At 36.9% G+C, this 15,101-nt stretch overlaps 1 pseudogene; it reads left to right on the top strand.

Moving 5' to 3' along the window:
- The first annotated feature begins 7,274 nt into the window (after nt 1-7,274).
- Nucleotides 7,275-15,101, top strand: LOC141482125 (uncharacterized; annotated as a pseudogene).

The following is a 15,101-nucleotide window of genomic DNA, read 5'->3' as shown; positions in this document are numbered from 1 at the left end:
CTACTTAGTACTTATTTTCCTTCGTCGTTTAACAGTTGCTTAGAACCGACTCGTCAAATTTTCTGGTTACGTTTTGTTATCCAAATGAAGGGTGATGGAAGTTATGGAGCTCCACAAGGGTCGGTTCTTGGTCCTCAGTCAAGCTGCTGGAAAATAATTCCATGAAAATCGGAAGATAAGTACTATTCTGATCATTCTCATATTGTTTTCAATTTAAGATCCATCGGTAGACAGCTGTTTCAGCCTGTTGGGCATCGTCAGTACCGGGCAGGTGGTCTTCGATTGAAGACAAAATGTGGAAAGTCATCGTGGTTTTGGTCAGGTTGGAACCTGGCGAAAGGATTTGAAGTCGAGAAAGGCTAATACACTCAAGCTGCTGGAAAATAATTCCATGAAAATAAAAAATAAATAGATAAGTACTATTCTGATCCTTCCCATATTGATTTCAATTCAAGAGCCACCGGTAGACACCTGTGTCAGCCTGTTGGGCATTGTCAGTACCGGGCAGGTGGTCCTCGATTGAAAACAAAATGTGAATAACCAACAAAAGTACTTGATTAAAATAACTGAGTAAACGCAAGCGAGACATAAGTGGAAAACCACTATTGGTGTGACACCCAAGTCAATTTGCCAAGTTTTTATGTCAATCGAGGAAGGTTAATGCAGTCAAGCTGCTGGAAAATAATCCCATGAAAATCAAAAGAGAAGTACTATTCCATCAGTAGACAGCTGTTTCAGCCTGTTGGGCATCGTCAGTACCGGGCAGGCGGTCCTCGATTGAAGATGTGACGTAATCCATCTTGATTTTATTCAGGTTGAAGCCTGGCTCCCTTCCCCTTTTAACTGATATTGAAATGCGATGACGACGTAATCCATCTTGAGTTTATTCAGGTTGAAGCCTGGCTCCCTTCCCCTTTGAACTGATGTTTGCCAGAAAGACAAACGGGTCATGACTGATGTTTGATGGTGGCATGAAAGTTCTCAGACATCCATACCGCCCTTCGCGGTGTACCCCTACCTGGCTGGGGTGAGATGGATGAAGATATTATTCATCTGTTAACGGAGGACATAGGGGCCTCATTCGACAGAGTGTCGGGGCCTTCTTTATCGGGAGGGGTCGTCTACAGCGTAATCTATAGCTTCCCTGACTAACGGATTTTCGTGAGTTTCGGCGTAATCAAAAACTCGCCGGTTCCTCGACTGGATGGACTGCTGAATGGAAGGCAGCTTCAAATCTCTGCGGATGGCTTCATTCCGCACGAACCACGGAACATTCACAATCATCCGTAGAATTTTATTTTGTAAAGTCTCCAAAATGGAGATGTTAGTCGGAGCCGCTTGTCCCCAAACGCCTGAAGCATACATGATGACAGACTTGAACATCATGTTATAGATCGTGATTTTATTCTTCAGGCTTAAGACCCAATACACCGGATCAGGCCCCGAGGCAGGTCGAACGCGATTAATTTGTGAAGAAGGCCTTCATGCCAAACGCGGTCGAAGGCCTTCGAAATGTCTAATAGGACTAGGTGAACTTTTTTGTTCCTATTTAGCTCCGCGATGGTATTTTCGACCAGTCTCAGAGCCTGCAACTCAGTGGAATGTTCTCTCCTGAAGCCGAATTGCTCATCAGGCAGAACATTTCGGTCCTCAACTTCTTCGTTGAGCCTTTGAAGTACGACTCTTTCAGCCAGCTTAGCCGCCGACGAGAGCAGACTAATCGGCGATAATTCTGCGGGAAAAGCCGGTTCTGCCCCTGTTTTGGGAGCATGACGACGACCGCATGTTTCCACCTTCTGGGGAAGTATCTTAGAGCCAGAGAGCTGTTGATGATGGTCGGTAGGCTCTCGACGCAGTTTTCCGGGAGCTTCTTCGATAACTTGTTTGTTATTGAGTCAACCCCCGGGGCTTTCTTGGCCTTTGCGGCCTTGATGTAGCCCTTTAATTCTTCCACAGAAGCCGGACGAATGTCATCATCGTCATCCTCCCTGAGGATGCGGTGAACGTTAAGTTGAACGTTAAGTTGAAACTGACGTTCCATCGTGTCAGCAAAAGCCAACGCTTTGTCGGCGGGGGAGTAGCATACTCCGCGCTCTCCGTGAATGGGTGAGGGAGCTGTCTTCTTTCCTTTGAGTCTACGAGTGATTCCCCAAAGCTCGTCACTCCCAGGCTCAATGGTTTCCAACAGCTCCTCCCACCTGTCATTTCGGTGATCAATGATGTTTATTGAAATGCGACGTTATCCATCTTGATTTTGTTCAGGTTGAAGCCTGGCTCCCTTCCCCTTTTAACTGGTATTGAAATGCGATGACGACGTAATTCATCTTGAGTTTATTCAGGTTGAAGCCTGGCTCCCTTCCCCTTTTAACTGGTGTTTGTCAGAAAGACAAACGGGTCATGACTGATGTTTGATGGTGGCATGAAAGTCCTCAGACATCCATACCGCCCTTCGCGGTGTACCCCTACCTGGCTGGGGTGAGATGGATGAAGATATTATTCATCTGTTAACGGAGGACATAGGGGCCTCATTCGACAGAGTGTCGGGGCCTTCTTTATCGGGAGGGGTCGTCTACAGCGTGATCTATAGCTTCCCTGACTAACGTTGAAGATGTGAAAACCCAAGAAAAGTACTTAATAAAAAAAACTGCGTAAACGCAAGCGAGACAAGTGGAACCACCTATTGGTGTGACATCCAAGTCAACTTGCCAAGTTTTTATGTCAGTGTTGGTGGTTTGACCAATCAACCGACAACTGCGGTAGCAGAAAATTGAGAAGCTAATCTGAAATGCCATCGGAAAACGAATCCACAGTTTCTGAAAATGATATAAAATCGAGAAAGGTTAATACAGTCAAGATACTGGAAAATAATTCCATGAATATCAAAAGATGAATAGATAAGTACTATTCTGATCATTCCCATATTGATTTCGATTTAAGAGCCACCGGTAGACAAAAAAATTGAAATTTTGAGAAAAATGAACTACAGCAATATATAGAGTACAAAGTTATCTTTCGATCAGTATATACCAAGACACAGTAGAATAAATATTCATTGAGATGAGGAGCTACAAAAACAATGACATTTAAACGGGCGAAACTCTTGAAATAATCTAATATATGTTTATGCAACTTGACTCATATGTTCTGTCTGTTAATATCTGTTTTTCGATAACCGGCTAACACGAACAACAACCCTCAAATCTGAAAACTGGTGCGAACTGTAGATTAACGAGGTCTTACCTTTTGACGTGCGATACTTACGTAAGTAAAAATACTCTGTATGAAAATACGGATCGAATGACAACTCGATCATAATTTTTGTGGAGGTAAATATCGCGAAATGGTACTCTTGTACTATTAGTATCTATAAAGTCGCGGAACAAATTTATCTGTCCAAGGCTACAAAAAAGACATTCGTAATAGAGATTTCTAACGGTTTAATATTGTATTACGTTAGTTTCTTCACTACATGTCACTGGTGAACTAGTTCAAACATTTCAAAACGATTTTAATTGGATTTAGGAACGTGAACAATTTGACGCTGTTTTTTGCATTATCAAACTTTAGTTCCCCGAAAAGTAGACCTTCCGCTAAGATTAGCTACCTTCTGCAGCGACATAATTACTCCCTAATTCACAATCTTAATTCTTCATTTATATTCCGGTATGGCATTAAAGCGAAAGTGAGTTCATCAGCACGAACTATTGCGTAGAGTAAATCTAGGTAGTCGGTACTTGCTCACTCGTTTATTTGCAATATAATTTTGTATTATTTCATAAAATGAGACGTTTCAGTGAATTTGTGTGACTAATTTCGCATAGATCATTATTTGCTGTGATTGAACGTCAGGCGTCAAGAAGCAGTTGTCCTTCAGGTAAGAAAAAACACAAAAAGCCGATTAATGTTTGTACTCTTCAAATATACCAGCGTGAGTGTGATAAAACAAAGGTAATGAGCCATAATGAACATTTGAACATTCAAATTAGTTGTGCACCGGTGCAAACAATTATTATTTAACCCGCGTTAGATGGTTACTCATGAATGACGCAAATCTCTTCATATTCCAAATTTACGATTTACTATACCAATACATTGTATTTGCACATGGTGTCAATTCGAAAACATACCAACCTTGATATTTCCGTTCTGTGAAAAAACATTTAAAATCGGAGCCAATTGCATTTTGCAAGGAGAATATTATAGGAATTATAGGGTATTTCACTCCTGGAACTCGAAAAATTGGATATCAAAACAGTGGTATTGAGGATTCTATATCCACGTTCATATTTCCATTACTGGTGTTGGTAGGCGGTTGTTTTATCGAATTAAATTTTTTTCTGCAACATAATGTTTATTTTCCATCGAATCATCTAGATATCCTTCCGCCACAGATATTGACTTCCACCCTCCATGTCCCTTCAAAGCAGTGGTGTCTCCTGCATTCACTAGCAGGGTGGTAAATGATCTTCGTAACGTATGCCCAGTATAAAGTTCTGGAATTGTATGTTTTCAAACGTTGCGATCTGTTTTCCCTCAGCTCCGAAATGATGGATCCAATTCTTTGATTGGTGCATTTACCTTTCTGATGATTCGAAAAAACGAAGCTTTTTGATACATTAGTCAATAAAAATGATTTGTTTACCCAAACTTCCGAACTATATTCGTTTTAATATTCGGTATTGTTAAGTTTTTCCTCGTGGGTTGGTCAATAATTGACTACACTGAATAATCAAACTTAACTTTATTTAACTTTTAATACAACACACACTTCAACTAAAATTTCAACTATTATTTGAATGGATATCGCCTTACTGGATCACTTCGCGTACCGCACTGTAGCTTCCACTTGACTGTGTCGATATGCTCGCGGCTAGCGTTTTCATATCGTAATTGAATGCGCTAGAAAATTTCCCCGAGATTCCGTCGAAATCGGTAGCATTAATCTCGCTGCTTCTAGAGTGGCGGGGGAATCATCGTGGACTCGCGCGCTCTTAGCCACGTCACGCCTGGTTTAGGGCTACCAGTGGCGGCCGGCGTTATTTTCTTTCGGGTATGATTTACAACAGTATAGTGACTTAAATAACCGATCCAAGATCTTTTCATTGAGTGCTGTTCATTTGCAAGACAAGCTTAAAAATCTTCATTAACGATTTTATATATACAAAAACATCTCTATCATAACTGTAAACTCTTCAAGGAAGTGAAGAGCGGGAGAAAAGAAGAAACTCTGAACAAGACGCGTCCTCACGACCCGCCGAGTACTCACGGTGTTGAGAGCTCGCCAGTTAATAGTTAATATAGCTCCTTCTGGCACCTGCTGCTTGAAGCTTATGAGCTACTTATCCTGAGATTGAAATAAAGTCGATCAAAGATCTCACTCGCTGACTATCGGATTTATAACAGAGACTCGCGGAAAAAAGCGCATGCTGAAAACCGGGTTAGAACGTTTGATATTAATTTGTGGTTATCGAGTCCAACATTGAAATCAAATTCGAGCCGAAAATACTCGTTTTCAACTCATCAGCACCTGTTTGAATAACTCAAAAGACGAAACAATAATTTCCTGACTGAGATTTACTGAACTATTTCCATCCAACAAACATAAAACCAAAAAAAGGTAGATGCGTGATCAAAGCATGATCACCATGCACTTTTGTATCAAGTGGGTGTGGTGTGTATTTTCAATCATCACCCTGTTATTTGAATCTCTACTTTCCCACTCACCTATATCTATTATATAGTTATTGTGATTCTTATAGAATCAGAAATGATTATTGAATAACGAAATTAGTTAGCTCCCTAGTATTTGCTATGCAATTCCACTATTCTTCTGCTTTCTATAACTGCTTGACGTTTGTTTATTATTTTGAATCTAAATCCTAGTTTCTTTATCCAATTCTGAAGAGTTTTGCCATAGCAGCTCACGTTATAGCCGGAAGAATTCAATTTCTTCCTTATGATTGCAGTTGTAGGAATCCCATTCACTTTCTAACAGTCATATATTGTTTTTTCAATGATTTTATTAGATGAGCATCTAAAGGTTTTGGTAATCCTGTATCACATCGCGTCTTGCGTTCATAAAGTTTATTTTCGACTATTTTACGTACAGTTGAGAAAGGAATTTCGGTCAAATCTGATGTTGCTTTTAATAGTTTGTTTCCCTCGAAACCAAACTTGAGATGTAGATTCTTAATTACATTGAAACATACTCTATGTGTTATTCAAATGCATCCGAATCTTATTCACTTGTATATCTTTTTCGCGTTGTTCACCATCACTTCACTGGAAAAAGTCTGCGTTGTTATCACACTCGTTATTACTAGTACTTGTCTATTAGAACTTGTATAACTGCATCAATATCGAATTTCAACATTCGAATCGTGATCACGACGGCGATAACCATCACCGCATTTCCCGATTTCTATTCGTCACCGTAACATGACTTCAAATTAAATTTTATGACTCTTCAGCCAATCATAAAACTCGGTTAGTAAAAATTATCAAATACGAACCGCCAATCCTACAGTCCACGTGGACTAGTTCGCGGCCGGTTCATTTCTATGTATTGTTTTTTTCCTTAGAGAGTGCCGCCAACTTTAAGAGTGCACAATATCGTTTCCTTCGGCTATACCGGTACCGATGAGTGGAGAATGCTCATGTTTTCACAAAATGCATCATATGTTTTTGTACTACTTGTTTAATATTAAACTTGTTTACTTCCGTACGTGAGAAATATTTCTGCTAGTGAATATATCAGTTCGCAATTACTGTATATGTGTATATATTAATAATTGATAGATATAATTATTTGTGAGTAACTTTTCAATCCTTAGTCTTTGAGTAATTTACTCAGGGGCTCTGAACAGAAAACATACAAACTCATTGTTATACGTATATCTTTCGAAGCATTAAATTGAATTGAATTGAAAAATTGAATTGGGTAATGAACAATTGCGTTATGTACAAGGGAGCAGTAAGGCGTAATGTCCAACAATTTGAATAATTGCCGTAAATTTTATTGTTTTTTAAAGTTCATTGACCATTGTCTACGTGCTCTTATTTTTCCTTACTTTTATCTCGACTGTTCATAATCGAATAAAATCGTTAATTTTTTTTATTAAAAACTATTCTCTACGTACGTTTCTCCGACAAAGCCCCAGAAAAGTAGATGCAAAAATTGTATTTCTTCTTTTCAGACAACAAAAGGCGGTAATAATACTCTCGTAACGCTAATTGAAAGGTGAACGTCGAAGTGATAACTGGTCATTTTTTTTAATAACGATAAATTAGTGACATCCAATAACCTTGTCGGTTGGTGCTTTCATAATTCCTATATGCATACGTGCATACAAACGATACGGAGAATAAAGCGAGTCGCTATCAGAAGAGAGAGCTTACGACAAGCATTTACAATTAAACATTTCGCGCACTTCGATCCGCTGTTATCAAATTGCTATTGTTGATTTTTGTATAACACAAACATCCACCAAGAGATTTGTTTATTCCGGCTGTCTTCTCCTTCACGATCAAGTCTCTGTTGCGTTATTCTTTTGTTTCTAGTGCATGCGGAGATATTTGTAGAAAATGACTCGAAAATTATCAGTTTGGTTGTGCCTGTTTGCGGCTTTCTTCCTGGTTGACAGTCAGCTGAATGTAAAAATCCAGGAACCGAGAGTCAGTACATTTCTAAATAGGATTACCAACACAACGTTTGGTGAGTAGATAGTTTAGGAATTCTTTGGTGATGTAGCTAGTAGCCGTATGTAGATTTCAGCATTGAAAATAAATATGATTCACCTTCTACCTAGTTGAAGAAGGATGTTAACAGTAAATATTTTTATTCAATGAAATTATGAATGTGATTGTACCAGCACCATTGAAATTGAAAACAAAATCACCACCTAAACTCTGTCCATTCAACAAACAAAGCAACCCAAATAACGGTGGATGCGTGATCAAAACATGATCACGCATCCCGAGCACTCAAATTTGTATCGACTTGTGTTGCATTGGCAAATGTGCACTGAATCAAATTGAATAAGTAATCACTGTGATATTAAAGTTAAAAGTAGTGTCATAAAAACGGACAAAACTTTTGAAATAATCCAAATGTATACCCATTGGAATAATCATATACGAAATAATTTCAGTAGGTATTTTTGTAGGCGAACTGATTTATTGACGGATGAAAAAAATATTCGCAAGGCGTTTTGGTTCCGACGCTCTGTAATAATCTTATGATGTACAATTAAACACGTTGATGACGTGTTATGAGGGATAATAGTGGGAATATGACATTGAAAATATCAAAAATTTTGTTGTTATGCATGTGTATATAAACCCATCTGATATTTCTGGAAATTCCTATTAAGTAACAGATATAGATATAGTATCTTCGATATACATTCCAGTTAACGGTTGAACAAAACATTATGAAATGAAACGAAAAATTGAAAAATTATGCTAGACCGCAAGTAGAAATTGGTTTCACTAGATCGAAAATACAGACTCTAGGAAACATTTCAATTTTGAAGAATGCACATGCATCATCAACAAAATACGCGGTAAAACTCGACAGACTTCAGGCCAAATTTTTCAAGACAGCTCTTATATCATCGTGTTTCATGTTCATAAAGAAACAGCGTTGATTTTGATATGAAATTTTTTCATTAAACATATGTGTCTAAATTACTAGTATACTAGGAAAAGATAGCCAATCCAACGTATAGTCAACAAGTTCAAAAACATGAAAAATAGGTAAAAGATCCTAAAAATATGAGCTCATTCGATTCGGAATCACCTCTAGAAAAATGTTTTTGAAGGATTTTGGTGCAGGTAAAAAATTGCAATTGTTATTAACAAAATAAGATTTAAAAAAATGGTATTTAGTTTTTCGTTAATAACTCAAAAAATATTAATATTTATGCAATTTTGAAAATAGCTCGTTAAAGAGGAGGAAATTTCCGATAAAAAAGTTCCGACTCCCGAAACTCTATCTCTATTATTTATAATTTTAATTTGACTTTGAAAATAGGGTTCCGCGCTGCTGTTACGGTATGCGTGCGCTGCCGCTAAAAAGAGTTTAACAAAAGAAATAATTTTTTTATAACATGAAATGTCATTTTAAAAATTTGAAAAAATTCTAGTTTCTTCTTAACACTTGAATGAATCGAGTCCCGTAGAAAAAAAAGTTTCATCACCATTTTTCAAAAAGTTATTCAATTGTCAACTAACAAATTTTTTCCCAATCTCCGTTGGCATAAATAATGGGATGAAAGGTATGAATAATTGGCCTATAAATTTTAAACTTCGTGGAGCCTTTTTGATATATATACTTCATACGATCCTGCGATAAAAGTTCATAAAAATTTATCAATTTGTCAATTATGATTTTTTGTAACTATTGCAAAATGAAATATCTAAAAATTGTTGATAAATTTTTTTTTTCAATCGATATTTAGCTATGTCTGTTTTCACATTAAACAATGACAGTTATTAACATAGGATATGAATTTTTTACGTAATTTGTTTATTTTGATACTCCTGTTAAATCATGTAATTATTTATTTCAGATATAATCCGTGCTGGTGTCAACCTGTTCGGGCAAGCTATAGACCGTATAATAAATACTTTTGCAACAATCGAAGATCGACTGAGGGCTTTATTGGAGTTGTTCAGAAAGCAACTGATCAAAGGTATTCCGGAACTCAGTATTCCTGTTTTAGATCCACTTCATATTAATAAAATCGAATTTGATGTCAACCATGAGGCCGCTGCGTAAGTTTTTAAATAGTCTTGAAATTCACAATTGATGTTTAGAGTGAAAGCTGTAGAGTGATAGAAAGCGATTTTTCATTTGAGATATTCACGAGGCAACAACGACTAATATTAGTATGAATGCAACAGCAGTAGGATTTGTTAATTTTATTATTTAGTTCCGGTTTTAATTCAGTGATCGCATCATGAAATGGAATGAACTTAATGTGATTAAAATGAAAGCATTTCCATTTCATTACTTGAAACTACTCACAGGAATGGATTAAATTACGTCTGTCAAATTACGAGTCTTTAGGTAATTTTAAGACGAAATGTTCATCATATAAACATTGGTTCGCAAATCCTTCGTTCTGAAAATACAGGGTATTAAAATAAAAATAATAATGGGATTCCTATTTATAATATCATGGAGCTAATTTAGCCTGAACGTGATTCAATTTGTTAACTCCAGTGGCGTCTCGAGCGGGATTTGAACGAATATTTTGACTTAAAAATGTACGCCACTGACTTTTGTGCAACCCTTGATTATTATTTATGGTATTTTCAGAAGAGTGCGAAATTCAATGATGCGGCGGCTAGACGGTTGTATTGAAGCCGATGGAGGCCAATTCCAACACTCAATTTAGTGCAATTCGTTAGTCTAGATGTTAATGTTATTTAATATTTGTTGTTATTGTTACATAATTAGTACGAGATACGAGAAGATACGAAAAAATGTAAGAGGCAAAAAAGTTGTATTTCTAATTGCTTAATCCAAAGAAATAATAAAAATTGCACAAAAGTAGTGGCGTATATTTTTTAAGTCAAAAATATTCGTTCAAATCCCGCTCGAGACGCCTCTGGACTTAATAAATTAAATCACGTTCGGCTAAATTAGCTTCTCAATGTTATAAATACCATTGCCAAATCACAACAACATTGGGTAAAGGATATTTAAGATATTTACGAATAACTTTTTTTTTTCATTTCAACACCCTGTATCTTGAGAACGAAGGATTTGCGGACCCATATGTATATGAACATTTCATCTTAAAATTACCTAAAGAATGGTCTGTTAAATTTATGGTACATACTTAATTAACACCCTGTATATTGATTGCTTCAAAAGTTTTGTCGTTTTTAATGGCATGTGTTTTTGTAGCTCCATATTTCAATAAATATTTATTTTACTGTGTAGTATTTACTGATCGATAGAGAATGCCGAAAAATTAGCCAGGCATTTGGCAGCAATTATAGTGTTAATGAGCGAAATTCGTTCCGGAGATTTTATCCTCGAAGATGAGCCCCGAAGTGGTCGACCTACAGTAATCCAGGACGAGGATATGAGGACCCTGGTGGAGACTAATCCATCACAAACAGTGAGTGGGATCGCGGAAGAACTGGGCGTCAGCTCCCGTGCAGTCTTTGATGGTTCAAAACGTATTGAGAAGGTCAACAAGCTCGAAAAGTGGGTGCCCCACGATTTGAACGATTGACAGAAATTATCACGTTTCGGAGTTTGCTCTTCTTTGCTTTTGCGTAACCAAAACGATCCTTTTTGGATCGGACCGTCACGTTTGATGAGTATAATGAAATCTAGTGATGAAGGAAACCTTACTTGTCTGGTCCTTCTTGACTATAGTAAGCTTTTGATACCTTAGATCATCACATTCTTTGTACAAAGCTTCAATTTTTTGGGTTTTCATCTGATTCAGTTGAATTCATATGAGATGTCCTAACTAATCGCACACAAAGGGTAGTGATAGACAACGATAGGTGTGAAGCATTTAGTGTTTCATATGGAGTACCACAGGGTTCAATCTTAGGTCCCTTGCTATTCAGTATTTATATATCGGATTTCCATGAATACACACAGAATAGTCAGACACACCATTACGCCGATGACACACAAATATACTCCACTTTCAACTTGACTTCCATAACTATCTCAGAAATATTAATAAATCAAGATTATCAGTCATTGTTGGACGTATATCTACACACACAATCTGAAACTCAATGGGAAAAAATCTTCTTTGATTTTGGGTCGTACGTCGTACGCCATGCACCAATTCAGCCATGAGAATTTAAAATTGAAAATGACTACCTCCCTCAGGTCAAGGAGTGCCGGAATCTAGGTTGTATTAGACAGTGAGCTGAGATTTTTGGGACATGTCAGCAACTTATGTAAGCGGAATTTATGTGACAGTGTTTACGCCTATGCGATTCCATTCGTCTGCAGAGAATACAAAATGCTTGCATAAAGTACTTATACGGATGTCGCATATTTGACCACATTAGCCACAAAATGAAAGAATCAGGTTGGCTTTCAATGCAGAATATGAGAAAACTACACCTCCTCACAGTTACCCACAAAACTCTTCTGATATAAATCGTTCAGTCTACAGAATTTTAAGAGAAGATTGAAAATCAAATTTAAAGGAAATTCAGACTGACAATCTTGATAACCACATACATATGTTCGATTGCCTTTATGGATTCTGTATTATGATTACGATTATACTTGTAGACACTCCCTTCTCATGGTATCACTATAGCCCCATTTTCTTATTACAGAGCAAAAGGAAACGCTGAAGACATCACTGTCCGGCACATCTCAAAATTTGTTATCGACAAGGAAAGATTATCTGAGTTGGGAAATTTACGGTTCAGGTTGGACCTAAATTTAACATTCCCCTACATCAAGGTTAATGGGGACATACAAAATTGACGGGCTTGTTGGACAAACTTTCAAAATACACGGCAATGGACCATTTAGGTAAGAATGCTTCATCGGCTATATTTTTGAATCATAGAACATAGTTCATTATTGTTTTCATTATTTGTCAACTGAATAATAGTGTACTTTATGATCGCGCGGGCTATTGACAATGATATCTCGACAACCAGCGTCAAGAAGTACCTCAGAAGACAGATTTCACCCCTATGAAATGAAGATATTTCATGACAAATGAAAAATGCAGTTTTGTGGGTTAATGTCCGAACGTCTGATTACAAATCGACACTGTATTGCTTCAACAGAAGAAGTCCGGTCCTGCTTCACGACAACGCATGTCCGTACGTTTCACAAATTACCGTCCGAAAATTAAGCGAGTTGAGCCTCGAAGTTCTGCCTCAGCCACCATACTTCCCAGACCATTCGCCAACCGACTACTATCTTATTAAGCCCGATAACTTTCTCACCGGTAGAACCTTCACCAATCAGGACCAGGCAAAAAACGGCCATCGTCTACTTCATCGAATATCGAGCTCACAAGTTTTGTTCTGACAAAATAATCGACTTGTGTTTCGTTGGCCAAAGGGCACTGAATGAACTGGCGCTTATTTCGATTCAATTGAATAAGTGTTCGCTGTAAACTATTGATTGGTAATTTGAGAATTATTTTCCAGTTCTCACCAATGTAAATTCCCAAAACCGAATTGAATTAATTTCACTTTTTAGGATCAATTTGATTGATTTGAAAATTGGTACATCGACAATACTGAAGTTCAACCTTCCAGCGCGACTGAGAGTGGAAAAAATCAACTTGAGCGTCAAACTGAAGAAACTTGAGGTAATGACCTCCAGATTGTTGAAACAGTTTTCTCAATATTGTTTGTTTTCAGAATAATTTCGAGAATTTGATGAATGATCCAGAAGTGGGGAGTCTTTTCAATCAGGCAATATCGAGATTGGCTCCTGAAGCATTAGATATTTTGTGGCCCGAGATCAAACCTCTGTAGAAGCACAAATTAAAGCGGTAAGAATAATATTAATGTAGTTTTTTTTCCCAACACAAAACCGTTATTTTAACACCTCGACACGCGTTTCGCGTGATCACCAAGTGATCATCTTCAAGAGGAAGATCAAACTAATCATACTTACAAAGCTATCCTTATTTATACCATAGATACCTGTACTAAGTACCTGGGTCTTGAGTGTCTTAAATTAATTTTACAATTTGCCTTATCTACTTGTCTTAAATTAATTTTCAATAGTGTCCTTATGTAATAGTCAGGTAAATCTAATGAATAAAATATTATTTCAACAAGCTATATAGTACAAGTATTGGTCCACCATCGTTATTTATAATATTATTATGTTTACTTATTTCAACACTCTCATAGGCATCTAGATGTCTATTGTTGTTAACGTGTCTAACTAATCTTAATGAACTGAAGTCTATGGAAAGGTTTTGTTGCAAAACATTATGGGCGACTGCTGATTTTTCAGGTCTTCCATATTTTAAGTGTGCTGGGTGTTCATTATATCTTATTTTAATAGATCTTTTCGTCTGTCCATAATATTTTGCATCGCAGTCCTTACATATAATTTCAGACTTTTCCGAATTCTCGACTTTGTCTTCCTGAAAGGTTCCGTAGTGTAACGACTTGTTTTAAAAACCACCTTTATACCAAGTTCCTTTAAAATCTTTCCAAAGTTCTTCGTGTATTAGCGGTATGGAACCGAGATTTATTTATCTTGGTTTTTGTCCTTTCTAAAAGTCGAGATTTCCTTCATTTTAACCTCAACTTCTTCCTTATTATGTCATCTACAATACCCTCGAGAAACCGTTAGTGGCTGCTATTTCCTGTATTGTACATTTTTCATTTGTGTACCTCTCATGTGTCAGAGGAAAAGTCAAAAGACGATGCACTAGAAAATTCAACCCAACACGTTTGTGCTGTCCACAGTGAATTTTATTGATGGAAATCTATTATTTAAAAAGAAAATAAAGTCCTCAATATTCGATATTTTGTTATGAAATATCGCAAAAATATCATTCACATACCTTAGCCATATCCTAGGACTTTTCTTTGGTTTCCATTTCGAATCTGCTCATGAACAGGTTTGCCAGGTAGGGGGACAGGGGTTACCCATAGCCATAAGAATATTGTTATCTGGCAATAGCCAGGATGAATTCGAATTTTAAAGAGAATGAGTTATTTAAGCTTTCTTATCTTCAAATTTTATGACCTTTAGAAACATAATAATTGGAGTAAAATAAAGAATTTGTTTATCTCATTAAAGAATACCTTCGTCGAAAGGTTCAATTACTAACAACGATTTCAACGATTAATTTTCATTATACTTACTTTTTCAGTACATCAACAACATTTTGGAAAACGCGACAGTCGTCAACTTGGCCAAGAGATTGTTCAACATCACCTAGAAGAGAAGAGCTTAAAAAGTTGAGAAAACCAGAGGAGATACACTCGTACTTATTTCATATTTATTTTGGTTTTTGTTAAAGGTATTTTGTTAGACCCTGTATTACCAGTATCAATTGAAGTTCTCCAGCAATAGTTCTTATGGATTTCAATAAAAAGAGATTTTGTAGAAA

The sequence above is a fragment of the Leptinotarsa decemlineata genome, unplaced genomic scaffold, assembly GCF_025532065.1.
Source record: "Leptinotarsa decemlineata unplaced genomic scaffold, Ldec_3_MD MMD2_tig00000882_RagTag_RagTag, whole genome shotgun sequence".
Classification (NCBI taxonomy): Eukaryota; Metazoa; Arthropoda; class Insecta; order Coleoptera; family Chrysomelidae; genus Leptinotarsa; species Leptinotarsa decemlineata.
The sequence above is the reverse complement of the archived record's forward strand: the minus strand, read 5'-3'. Positions and strand labels throughout refer to the sequence as shown.